General features: G+C 34.2%; 1 long non-coding RNA gene across 6 annotated transcripts; it reads right to left on the bottom strand.

Moving 5' to 3' along the window:
* Positions 1–3255: 3255 nt before the first annotated feature.
* On the bottom strand, positions 3256–5780 carry LOC133739040 (uncharacterized). 6 transcript variants are annotated; one of them, XR_009860415.1, is made up of 7 exons: positions 5338–5780; positions 4989–5094; positions 4725–4883; positions 4228–4526; positions 3971–4055; positions 3593–3880; positions 3256–3477 (listed from the first exon to the last, which is right to left on the bottom strand). It is a non-coding gene; the product is annotated as an uncharacterized LOC133739040 (long non-coding RNA). The 6 variants fall into 6 exon arrangements; XR_009860419.1 differs by having other exon boundaries at positions 3593–3869; XR_009860417.1 differs by having other exon boundaries at positions 4245–4526.
* Between the last annotated feature and the right edge of the window lie 7108 nt (positions 5781–12888).

The following is a 12888-nucleotide window of genomic DNA, read 5'->3' as shown; positions in this document are numbered from 1 at the left end:
CCATTTGCAAATTGTACTTCTTCCTTTTTTTTTTTTTTTTTTTTAAGGAAATTTTGCAAATGGTTGTTAGAGGTCAAGGCGCTATATTATACTCTACGATGCACCATGCCACCATTGATCCAGCTTTACCTAGGTCCTAGAGTTAGTAGAATTACTTTTCAACTTTCTAAGACAAATTGTAATCTATATGCAACTAACGAGGTTTGATTTGACTAGATTAATCAATAGGCTGCATTAGGTTAGTAACTCGATCATTGCGTGTTTGACTTGATGAATTTGACATTATCTTGATCATCTGATGATAATTATATGGAATAGTCGTTTCGTGTTTACACTATATTTTCAACGAACAAGTGTTCATTTTTTAGGTCATCTGCTAAACACTCAGTTTGTTAACTAAAGTGGTATCGTCTGATTGCTTAACTGGCGAAATCAATAATAGCTTTGCCTAAAACGAAATGACTTGGAAACGAAGCATGGTACAAGGGCAATTGAACTTGTAAAATCAAAAGAGAGGAATAATAGCTGTGTGCAAGAAGGTGGCTTTGTCCATGCTCCAATAGGGTTGTTTCCCTTCAAATGGAAACCATCTGATGACACTACATGCACTAGACTGGTGTTGTGAATTGCTCAGTTTCGACAGGTAAGGGTGAAGTTGCTCAAAAGAAAAGCTAAAAAGGCACTGACCATTACATTTTTTCTATTATTCCTTTTGATTGATTCCTTTAGCTTTTTCCACCTTTTCCTTTACCCTTTCCTTTTATACCAAGTTTTCACTGTTGCTTGCGTTCAAATTATTTGCACATGACAAAAAAGGACCAGGTTTCATTTCGCTCTTCCACCTGTAAAACAAATTAACATGTCAATGAATGTGGGAAGGAGAAAAGAGACCATTTTGCTTTACTAGGGTTTCTGTAGCCCTAGGTTTTATTATTATTTTTTTTTTTCTAGACGACAGTGTAACTCCTCACTCCATTCCTGATATCAGTGAGATTTGAACTCATGACATTCACAGTGTTAGTTAGGCTAGTTAACTAACAGACCATGACTCATCGACTCTGTAGTCCTAGTTAGCCGCACTTCTCCATTCAACAATTGTAGAAGAGATGCCATTGTGGTTCGCTCTCGGTCCAATGATGCATCGTTGAATGCATGAACTCGGGTTTCTTATGTGAGTTGCTCTCCAAGATCATTGTTTTTTATCTTTTTCCTAGTTCCCCGATTATTGACCAAAAAGAAGGTGAAGCTGCATTTCTTCATGGGGAGATCTCAGGAGTATGGGATTTACATCTTCCAATACAAAGTACTGAATGAGGATTTGAATTGTGTTTGTACATGGGGAACTTGGTTTTACAACGGTTATTGTTGGCCAAGTATGACAACACCACTCCACTTTTTAGAAGTTTAAGTGGAGGTGTGAGGCAGTGAGGGTTGTGGGTTGCCATGAAACTGAACAATATATGAAAATTTCAATGAAGGAAATCCAAAAGTACATTTCAAAGGACCGTTGGTGCAGAAATTTACTAGGGCATGGCGTAGAAAAAGAAAGTGGGGAATAACGTACAAAGAGTACCAAAATGATAACGTCAATTTTGACCTTGATGATATGTATTAGCTGGTGGTGGTGGTTTACATACATAACATGTGGGGTGCTGCTTCAAGCCAAAAGCCATAAAAATGTATTGGGGAATAATATCACAAACATACTTTTTTTTTTTGTCCGGATCACAAACGTACGTATCGCTGAGGATATATTATTTTTGTCTATATATATATATATATATATATATATATATATATCAGATCCTATCCAGAGCGGAGCTCCGATCCGCTTTGAAATTAACGTGTGAAGTTCAAGTTTTGGGTCACTTTTCGGTCGCATATCCACATGTCGACCGTTCAGTTTTTAGATACTAGTGTATAGATCATCTCTGCAAATTTTTAGCCAAAATGATGATCGTTAAGGCATTAATATCTGCCTTAAAGCTAGTACGGTTCAGATTGACAGATTCAGTCCGTCCATTGGTTTAAGCGAGTTAGATACCTTAACGATCATCAATTTGGCCAAAAATTTGCAGAGATGATCTATACACTAGTACCTAAAAACTGAACGGTCAAGATGTGGATATGCGACTGAAAAGTGACTCAAAAATCGAACTTCACACGTTAATTTCAAAGCGGAGCTCCGCTCTGGATAAAATATGGATGGATGGTAGTTATTCCCCTAATAATCAATAAAAACTTTGCAACACTAGCTTCCTAAGCTTAGGCAGGCCAAATGACCAAACCACATTCATGCCCTATCATTCTATCGATCATGTGTGTTTGATATAATCATTATCGATCTGAGCTAGCAAACCCCAATTTTTGCTGGTGAAAAAAAAGAAAAAAAAGAAGAAGCCAGTTATATTAGTCTTCATTTGTTTCAGGGAATTAAATAACTAGTTAACTAGATATATACAATATGATCATTCGCTCCCCATATAATTAAAAAATATTTGCTCACTCACTTTTAAAGATTAAGATTAGAAAACTTAAAATACCCACCATACCTGAAAATTACAAAATTTTTGTTTATTTGGTGACCGTATAAACACTACTCACTACAACAATTATAGTCATTTCCAAGGGTGCGATTTGGTCGGAAAAGCCATTTTCCCCGTCGGAAAAAGCTATTTCCGACCGCAAGGTGCCCTCGGTGGTCCTCGGAAAAAATACCATCGGAAATAGTCTTTTTCCGACCAACCCTCAGAAAAAGATATATTTCCGACAGCTAGATGTGGTCATAAATAATTTTTCTGTGGTCGGAAATTGTTACTCCTCATCGACGACAACTAGTATTTCCGACAAAAGATGTTTGTTGGAAATAATTCGTTGCTTGTAGGAAAAAATTGGTTGCTAGCCAATCCATTTTTTTCCAAGGACTTATTTCTGACGAATAGTAGTGGTCGGAAAAAACTATTTCCGATAAGAATATTTAATTCCGACGACTATTTGGCATCGAAAATGAATAAGTTTCGATGGTCATATTTTTCTCGGAAATTGATATTTCCTGTCGGAAAAATATAATCTAACATTTCCGAGAATGATATTGTGGTCGGAAAAAGTGGTCGGAAATGTTTTTCCACTAGATTTATTCGTTGAAATTTGTCAGCAATTTTTTTTTCCTCCCACTCAATTTAATTGTCAACTAACCTAATTGGAAGAGGTAGATGAATAAAGATAATTTTTTTTATTAAACATACAAGGAGACAATTAAATCTTCATAAAAAAAATTGCATTAGAAGAAACATAGTTAATCATTCATACATATGTTCAAACAAAGATAAATATTCAAAATTTGGTCTTTATAATATAATCATTTCTTAAGCAAGGAAGCTAACAATATATCTAACAAAAGTCCTCATTAGAGTTTGCATCATATTCATCAGCAACATCTTCATCATGGTGTGCACTTGAATCTGTTGCAATATTGTCCTATTGTAAAAGAAAAACAAAGAAGTTAGAATGCAAAATAAGTAAGAGCTAAAACATGCAGTAAATAGCATGAACAATAGCAACATATACAAATATTTAAAGATAGAAATAGTACACAGAATGTGAGTTTCTTGCTTTAGAATTGTCTGAGGTATTAGGCAGCAAACTTTGAACAATTTGAGTCCCTTGTCCAATTTATCTGTCAGAGATTCAACTTGTCCTTTCACTCTTTCATAATCTTCTTTTTGTTCCAAACATGTAGGCTTATTACAAGTTTGGTTAGGTGAAGTGTAATCTTTTAGTTTCACCCCAGCACCTAAACCAAGTACACGACCGTGACTAGGCCCACCAATCACTTTTTGATATATTTCCCAATCATCAGCTTCACCAAGCTAAATCAACACTTAGAGAACAGAAAAACAATCATCAGAATAAAAAATTCAACATAACTATGAACTTAATAGTGACTTCGGACCATAAAATGAAAACTCACTTAAAACTTTTTGCCAAATTTTGACAAAATTCTTGGCAAGTACTGCTTCTCCGGACTCCCTCACCAATTTGTCCATTCTCTCCATCTGTTCATTATGGTGAAGACAAATAAAGAGAAGTCCCAATATACAATCTCAATATCAGAAATTGAATTCCATTATGGCATGCAGGTTTGTCATTGTCTAAAAGACTATTGATATAGTCATATTAATATTGCACTAGTTTTCTAACAAAATTTCATAAAATGATGACACCAACCAAGTCTTGAAGAACACCTGGTGATGACAACAGGGATGCCAGCAGAAGCTGCATCAACAGCAGCCTTTACTTTCGCAGCCATTCCCCTCGTCCCATTCTTGATTTTACTCCACAAGTGACTCCGCCTTGATGCCTCTCCTTTATGTATGTATGAATGAATGAGCTCTGAATTTGTGTCACTTGGGAGGCCCACTGTAGAGACCCTCCACATCACTCATAAGGATAAGAAGATCAGCCTTTAGCTCCTTAGCTAGTATAGCTGCCAAACTGTCATTGTCCCAAAATATACCAGAAGAATCCTGCAAAGGTGGTCATGACTGTGGAATTAGTGCACACTACCTATTAAGCGGAAACATATACATTTCCGAGTTTTTAGAATGGAATCAAGGGTTGGCAAAGTGTAGCGAACATATAATTCGTCTGTTATGTCGGAATCACCAGACTAGCCAAAGCTTCATAATCAATTTCTGATTCATGTATAGAAGAGTGGTATATACCTCACATAAATCTGTTCTGGTACTAACTGCATCATTTTCATTGAATATAGGTATAGTCTTTAAAGACAGCAAGTGATCGACCGTTTCTTTCAGCTGCCTTTGAAAATCTTTACCCCTAAAGTCACTTTCTGTGACAAGACACTAAGCTTGTGTCACATTCTGCAAGGAAATATAACAAAGAAGCAAAAACCTGAGCCTTTTAGAATACAACAAATTAGTTTTGTCCTAAGAACTACTTAAGAGAAGATCATTGCATGCACTCACCTCACTAAACACGGACTTAAAGAGAGCCATCAGATCAGGCTGTCCAACAGCTGCACATGCCTTCCCATCCAGTTCAGCTGGCTTTTGGAGATCAGCAGAGCTGCAACTGTTTGAAAATTGTCAATTTATGAATGTTCTCTTAAATAGAGAATATTTCAAACTCTCATATAAAAATTTCAATTGAATGATCATACACCATACAAAGAACCACACCCAGATAGCCAACAATGCCCAAATTTTCAATGAATGCAAATATCAAACAATCCCAATAAAACCCAGATAGCTATAAAGATAAAGGAATCAAATTTAACGCAATACAAGAAAAAAAAGGAGAGAACTTTATACAAACCTGGCCCTTTGTGAAGCCAATGAAGAAATCCCTCTGTCTGGGACGAAGGCCATGGTCCATATTACTGTGTCTCTCTAAAACCCTAATTACAGAGTTTGATTTTTTCTTTGTTCCCCAATCTTGCTTCCTCTTGGAAAACAGTTCAACATATATTCATTCAATTTGAAAAGACCCAGAATATAATGGCCAAAATATTCAAGATAATCAACATATAGTTATAAATGATTAAATGAATAGAAACTCTGGCAGACACCAGAGGTTTGAGAGAAAGAAAGAGAGACTTACTTCCGAGTTTTCACCGATCGAAGGGGAGAGAGAGAGAGGGACAGATTGGAGGAGAGAAGAGATATGTCTGGGTTAAAAATATTATAGATCGACGCCCAGCGCCCAGACCGCCGAAACCCAGAACGATTTCCTCCATCGCCTAGAGCAAAATTGGGGGGTGGGGGGGGGGGGGGGTGCTAGCGCTTAGTCGCCGTCTAGCGGCCTCGCAGATCCTCTTCTAGAACGCCGAGTGAGATTTCTATCCTTCTATCCTCAGTTAATTTAATAAAATTTATCAAAAAGAAATTACCTCTAATAAAAAGGTCAAAATATATCTTTATTTTTATATTTTTTATTATTTGTAATTTTACGTGTTTATCCTTTGTCATTAACGTGGTTTTTAAAGTACATGTATAAGGGGTATTTACGTAAAAATTTATGTTTTGGCTAACAAGCACTTTAGTTTTAATAGATAAAATAATTAAAATAAAAGAATCATAATACCCTAAATACACTAAACTCTTTTCATATAAAAGATGTTCTAGAATCCCAATTTTTAAAAAAAGTTCTCTTAAATTCTTAGTAGTAGTCAGCAATGCAATTGCCTTCTAGCCGAGCCTCTAACCTTACTACGACATCAACAAACAAAGATTAGCATTACGAAAACTAAAAAAAGATTGAAATTCTGCAAGATTGAAAACCCTAATTTCAGATTTAGGGTACTAAATGAGGAGAAGAAAAACTAAGAGAGGCGACGTCGATGAGAAGCGTTGCATGACAAAGACACTACTGCTGGCAGGTATTGGTGTTTGGAGGTTCGTATAGGGAAATCAAAGAGCAGTGATCGTCAAACTAAGCCTTTTTTTGTCTCTAATCATGTGTTTGGGGAACAAAAAATTTAGGGTTTTCTCGAGTAGTGTATTCTATATAATTGTATACGATCAATCAATGTCTACTGTATAGAATGCATATATGTGTGGACGGACAGTCGTACTATATATGTCGTATGTATGTGATCGATAATGAATAGTACTGGACAAGCACACATGATCAATCGACAATGAATTGTGTGTGTGTGTGTAGGAGTCTTTCACTAACGGATATTTGTTTTGGTCATTTTAAGAGATCTCTTGTGAGACCCAATTTTTGATTACATATATCGACATCTCCACTATTCAATTTTAGGTCTTCATGAGTAGATCACTTATACAAGTTTCCAGCACAATTGATGATTGTTCATGTAGTCATAATCATGATTTACTATTAAGGTTTAGGGTTTTAGGGTGGAATGTCCCAGTTAGCATGATCTCTTATTTAAATAGAGCGGAATCTCCTAGTAAGCATTCCAGTTAGCGCGGAATCTCCCAATTAGCATAATCGTGATTTACCATAGATGATCTCTTATCTACTTCCGCAACTAATAATATATTGGGTTAGGGCGGAACCTCCCAATTAGCATGATTGATCGATCAAGTCTTATATAAATCCAGAACACATATGTATTATGTATATATAACTATGAGACTTATAATATATATATATATATATATATATATATATATATATATATATATATATATATATATATATATATTATGAGATTTATCCGATCTTACCTTATAACCAATATATAATAAAATTGTTTTGTCTTTAACATATAATGCATCAATTACAATATTAAACTAATAATATGTCATCAAGTGACCTGTGGAAAAATGGTAAAATTAATTTTAAAAAGTTAGAGATCCTATGCTCAATTCTCCTCTTTGACATTATATTTTTATAAAAATAATACAATTTAGAGAACTATTTTCAAGGGTCACTAGCCGTCGGAAATACTTTGTTCATTACCGAGGGTACTTTGTTGCCCTCGAAATTAAGAAATCATTTCCGACAAAGTCAACTGCCTCTCGGAAATAGGTCTATCATTACCGACGACACAAAATCTTGTCGAAAATAATACTGGAGCCAAAAGGTCCCGCCAATTTTTTTGTTTTTCCGACGAAATTGGAACGCTTTTCCTACAACATATTGTCCCTCGGAAATAAAATATATTTTGACAGAACATTTCCGACGACCATTTTTTGTGGTCGAAAAAGGAGTGTTTTTGCGAGGGCAATTCTGTGCTGTCGGAAATTTTCGTCGGAAATGAGGACTTTTGTTGTAGTGACTTCTACTTCTACCTTGCTATCTTGGTGCGTTGTCAGCAACCAAATGAATTAATATTGCACCAGTTTAAGGCTTGGTCTTGGATGTGGACATCTGTGTGCAACCTAGCCAACTCAGCTGGGTCAATAATTGAGGGCCGGCCGTGCATAGTTCAACATTTCACTTTCAGGATCTTAAAGCTACTGAATGTTATTTAAAGTGTGCATATGTGTTAGACTATTTCTGTTCATCGAGCCAGAAGATGAATGATGTAGTTAGCAGCTAGCAGGTAGCTTAGGGTCGATCGATTGTGAGCATTTTGATGATCTCTCTCTTCTCCCAGTTTATCGCAGAAGCATCCAAAATGACCCAACTTAATTGGCCTAATTGTTCTAATGTTATGATCGAGGGCAGAACCAAAAAGCATGCAATATTATTAATTCGTAGATAGATACGTTACTGACAAATCAGCCTCAGCTGGCCCCCCGGTGAAAGAAAAACTATACACATGTGACGCGTTCATGCATGCCTACCAAATTATATTCCTCTCTCTCTCTCTCTCAAATGGCCCCCAAATGGATGCAATGAATTGTTGTAAAGGAAAATGATATTTGACCAAAGAAAAAAAAAGGTGTGTATATATATAGACACACGAGCACACAACCACATATATATATATATATATATATATATATATATATAGAGAGAGAGGGCGCTTCTAATGAGGGATCACGTTTTTCAGCTATTTTAAGAGATTTTTGTGGGACCCACTTTTCGGTCATATATCTGCATCTTCACCGTTAAGTTTTTAGATCCCTATGAGTAGATTGATTCTGTAAACTTTCAACCAAATTGATGATCATTTGGGTATTCATAATTGCAATTTACAATTATAAACATGGACAGTTCAGGTTTGACAAATTTAATTTGTCCATTGATTTAATCTAGTTCAATACCTTAACGGTCATCAATTTTGCTGAAAATTTGCATAAGTGACTACACATTGGGACCTAAAAACTGAACCGTCAAGATGTCGATATATGATCAAAAAGTGGGTCCCACAAGAGATCCCCTAAAATGACAAAAAAAATGGATCCCTCACTAGAAGGGTCATATATATATATAGGATCAAGAGATGACGTCCTTAAACTCTTAAAGTGATGATGTTTTTATTTTTATGATGTATTTTAATAATCACAACCACTCATTCTTTAGTTACCTACACACATATGAATATTACAAAAAATTAGCCAAATCGAAAAATGTTTAACCATTTGATTAACACAATGTTTGTTTTAATTTTATCTAACGGATTACATTTTTTTACACAATTTTGAATGACCAAATGATTATGGATTTGGTTGATTTTTTGTAGACATCATTCTTGCATAGGAATCTAAAGGATCAACAGTTGAGATTATTGAATTAGATAACATATTTGTGTAAAATAACAAAAATCCTCAAATTCTTAAAGTAAGGAGGTCCTCTCTAGAATGGGCCTATATATATATATATATATAATATTTATCCAGAGCGATGCCTCGCTCTGAAATTAAAGTGTGAGGTTAGAGTTTAGGGTCACTTTTCGGTCTCATATCCACATCTCGATTGTTTAGTTTTTAGGTACTAATGTATAGATCATCTCTGCAAATTTTCAGCCAAATTGATGATCGTTAAGGCATTGATAACTGTCTTAAAGCTAATACGGTTCAGGTTGACAGATTCAGTCCGTCCATTGGTTTAAACGAGTTCGATACCTTAACAATCATTCATATGACTACACATGCTAACCAAATCTTGTGAGTGAATGATGGTGATATTTATAAACTCTTGCGCACTATAAAACTTTTTTTTAAAGGATATCAAAGTATAATTAATGATTCTAAGATTTAGGTGTAGTGATTGTGAGAGAGTCCGCAATCGCTCTCTTTCTCGTCGAACGATTTGGCCTGAGATTTTTTAAGGAACATTTGGTACGATTGGGAATTCCATGACAGTGTAACTGTGTTCAAATCACCTTATGGTGTGTTTCAACACGGTGTATCTCTGTGGTGATAGCTGCTTATGATGGCCTTTCCGATCCCCCGATCCTAACGGTGTATCTCCGTGGTGCAACAGCACAATCTTCCGTCGACTGTTTTTTTTTTTTTTTTCATATTTTAAAAGATGATAAAAGGATTTCACTCATACCCCCATGGTGACTCGAACCCATGACCTCGATCTTATGTAGTGCCGTAGTGGGTGCTCTAACCACTGAGCTAACACCACTTCATCTGTTGAAATTGAGAAGGTGACGAGAAGTATTGGACTACGCTAGAATCGACCGTCCATCACTATGGATAGATTCAGTCTGGTGTCCATATTGTTGATGGTTCGTGTTCGAGTTAACCAGTTGTGGATGACATAATATGGTTTCTGATGTGTGAAGCAGCATTAGTAATATTAGGGCCCTGAGTTCAAAATTTTGCGGCAACATGTGGCTAGGTTTAATTACGCTTTGGTTAAGCTAATCTTTCGAGATGAGGGTGTTTATTTTTTATTTTTTTGATTACATCAATAAATTTAAATTATAATAATTAATCTTTCATTATTTGTACTAACGACCTTTTATTTACAAATGGGAGACTAAGGCCCCGTTTGGGATTGCTTCGTTTTTTTAAAAATCAGCTTTTGTTCAAAATTTTAGATTTTATTGTGTTTGGTAAATAAATAAAAAGCAGCTTTAATTAAAAGTTATAGGTCACTGGCAGCAGATTTTAGAAGCAACCTAGAGGTTGCTTTTAGAAGCTGCTGTGGATTAAAACACACTCTGCAGTTGTTTTATGTACTGACAGCACTTTTAAAAATATTATTTACCAAACACGAAACTGTTTTAATTCACAGCTGATTATTCTCACAACACAGCAGCAGCAGTTTTTAAAAAAAGTCGCAGCAATCCCAAACTAGCCCTAATACCACTATACCAAATGGTACTGGACAGAAAATTGAAGTTTTTCCATTGACCCAAAAAAAAAAAAAACTAATTTTTTGACATAGCTCGTGTGTGGACGCAAAGGCGTTGGCTAGTAATTTGCCGACACCAACGATGAGTTTTAATAACGCTACGAGTATATATTTAAAAAACATTGAAATCCAGATTTACGTGTGTAAACTAAGCTGAAGAGAACTGTCAATGGGCATGTCCTTACCCTCTCTAAAACTCAAGTTGCAACATATAGGGTGTAGAATTTATTCAAGTCATAACAGTGTGTTTGATAAAGACGATATGAGAATGATTCAATTAATTGATTAAGGGGGGTGTATTGTATATGGAATTAGTGGAACTTTTAAAGAAATCTATGGAATTTAAAAGTCTGGGTGTATTCAATATAGACTTTTAACAGTCCATGAAAGTCTTGAGGTATTCAATTAGGATTTTTAAAGACTTTATGAATTCCACCAAAATCTAGGGGTATTCAATTAGGACTTTTAAAAATGAATTAAAGTACAGAGGTATTCAAAATATCATTCATACTTATGGAATTAGAAAATCATGGATAATCATGGACTTTATAGTGTTAACTATACATACCAAACTCCAATAATTTTTCAACCTCCAGACCAAAGATTTCAAAAAGTCTATCAAAGTTTCCTCTTCAAAAAAAAAAAAAAAAAAAATCTATCAAAGTTCTTCTCTCTACGCACGAAGAAGTTTGTCCTTCATCATCTCTCTTTCTTAATTTTTTGTCTTTTCTCTAATCTTTTATGATATCAACCTTTTTTGATACCCAACATGTTCATTGTAGTTGTTGAATGTGATTTTTGCTTTTGTTTGTTTTTTTTTTTTTTTCAATTGTGATATTTCGAACCCTAATAGCAATAAAAATAACCCAAATATTGTGGTCTAACCCTAAGACCTTGAACCATACTAAATTTTATCTTATTAATTAATTATTCTCATTAATTTGAATTTATATTATGGTTCAAAAAAAGGTTGAACAATTGAATTTCAATTGATTGATTATAGATCAAGACATTGACCAATATTGCTACAATATATGTTAATCGGCGAAAACAAAATTGATGAGAATTAATCATAAACATCAAGTGATCTATATTGTATATTTATGTTGTTGGAGATTAGGAATGAGAACAAACTCGCTAGACAGACTAACAATCATTTATTTGAGTCAATTTCTATTAGAAGATACTGAAACATTGAAGAGACAACAAGTTATTATTTTGTTTTGTGTTTGGGCTGCATTTGTTTTATTTATTTATTATTTTTTTTGTTTTTGTTTTTTTTTATTTTTATATTTTGTACATCCTAGGAAATCTGTAGAAGTCATTCATAATAAAGTATATAGATTTTCATGAATCAATAAAAGTCTGTTGCTAAAATCAATGGTTTTAAGAAATCCATAACAGTCTATCAACTTTTTAAAGAATCTGTGGACTTTTCAAAAAGTCTGTCATTTAAAAAAAGTCTGCACAAATCCAAATACAATACACCCCCCTAAGCAAACGAAACCACATAAAATTTCAACTTTTCAGTCCCACATAATCCCTTGCAATTCCATGACAATTAAGGAACTTTGAAAAACTTGAATCCTTCTACAACAATCCACCTAGGATTTTCTCATAGGATTAACATTGAAAAAGAAAATTTGAAATTTAAACTTTAGACCTCATTCATCATTTTGGAGAGAAATATCATTTTCTCTTAAAAGTCATCAATCACTAAGGAGAAATTTTATTAATACATCCCTAAATACTTAATACACATTCAAATTTTTCTACATTTAAAATCAGATTATATGGGTAAATGAAATGACTAAAAAGACATCCATATTAGAAAAGAAACTATAGTTGGAATATGTTTAATAGCTTTTAATATTGTAATAAATTCAAGTTGAAATCTTTGTCATGAGTTCATGGCAAGATTGATTATTAGCATTATGCATTACAAAATTCTTATGATTGTTCATATTGTTTCATGGTAATTAATAGAAAGAAAATAAAAACTAGTATTATATATATAAACCCTAATTGGAATCTTCTTCTACAAGCTTGACTACTAGCAATTTTGCATTACAAAATCCTTATGATTGTATATGTTGTTTCATGATAATTAATGGAGAGAAAATAACAACAATGTAG

The sequence above is a fragment of the Rosa rugosa genome, chromosome 3 (genome assembly GCF_958449725.1).
Source record: "Rosa rugosa chromosome 3, drRosRugo1.1, whole genome shotgun sequence".
Classification (NCBI taxonomy): Eukaryota; Viridiplantae; Streptophyta; class Magnoliopsida; order Rosales; family Rosaceae; genus Rosa; species Rosa rugosa.
This window is presented reverse-complemented; position numbering and strand designations above follow the sequence as displayed.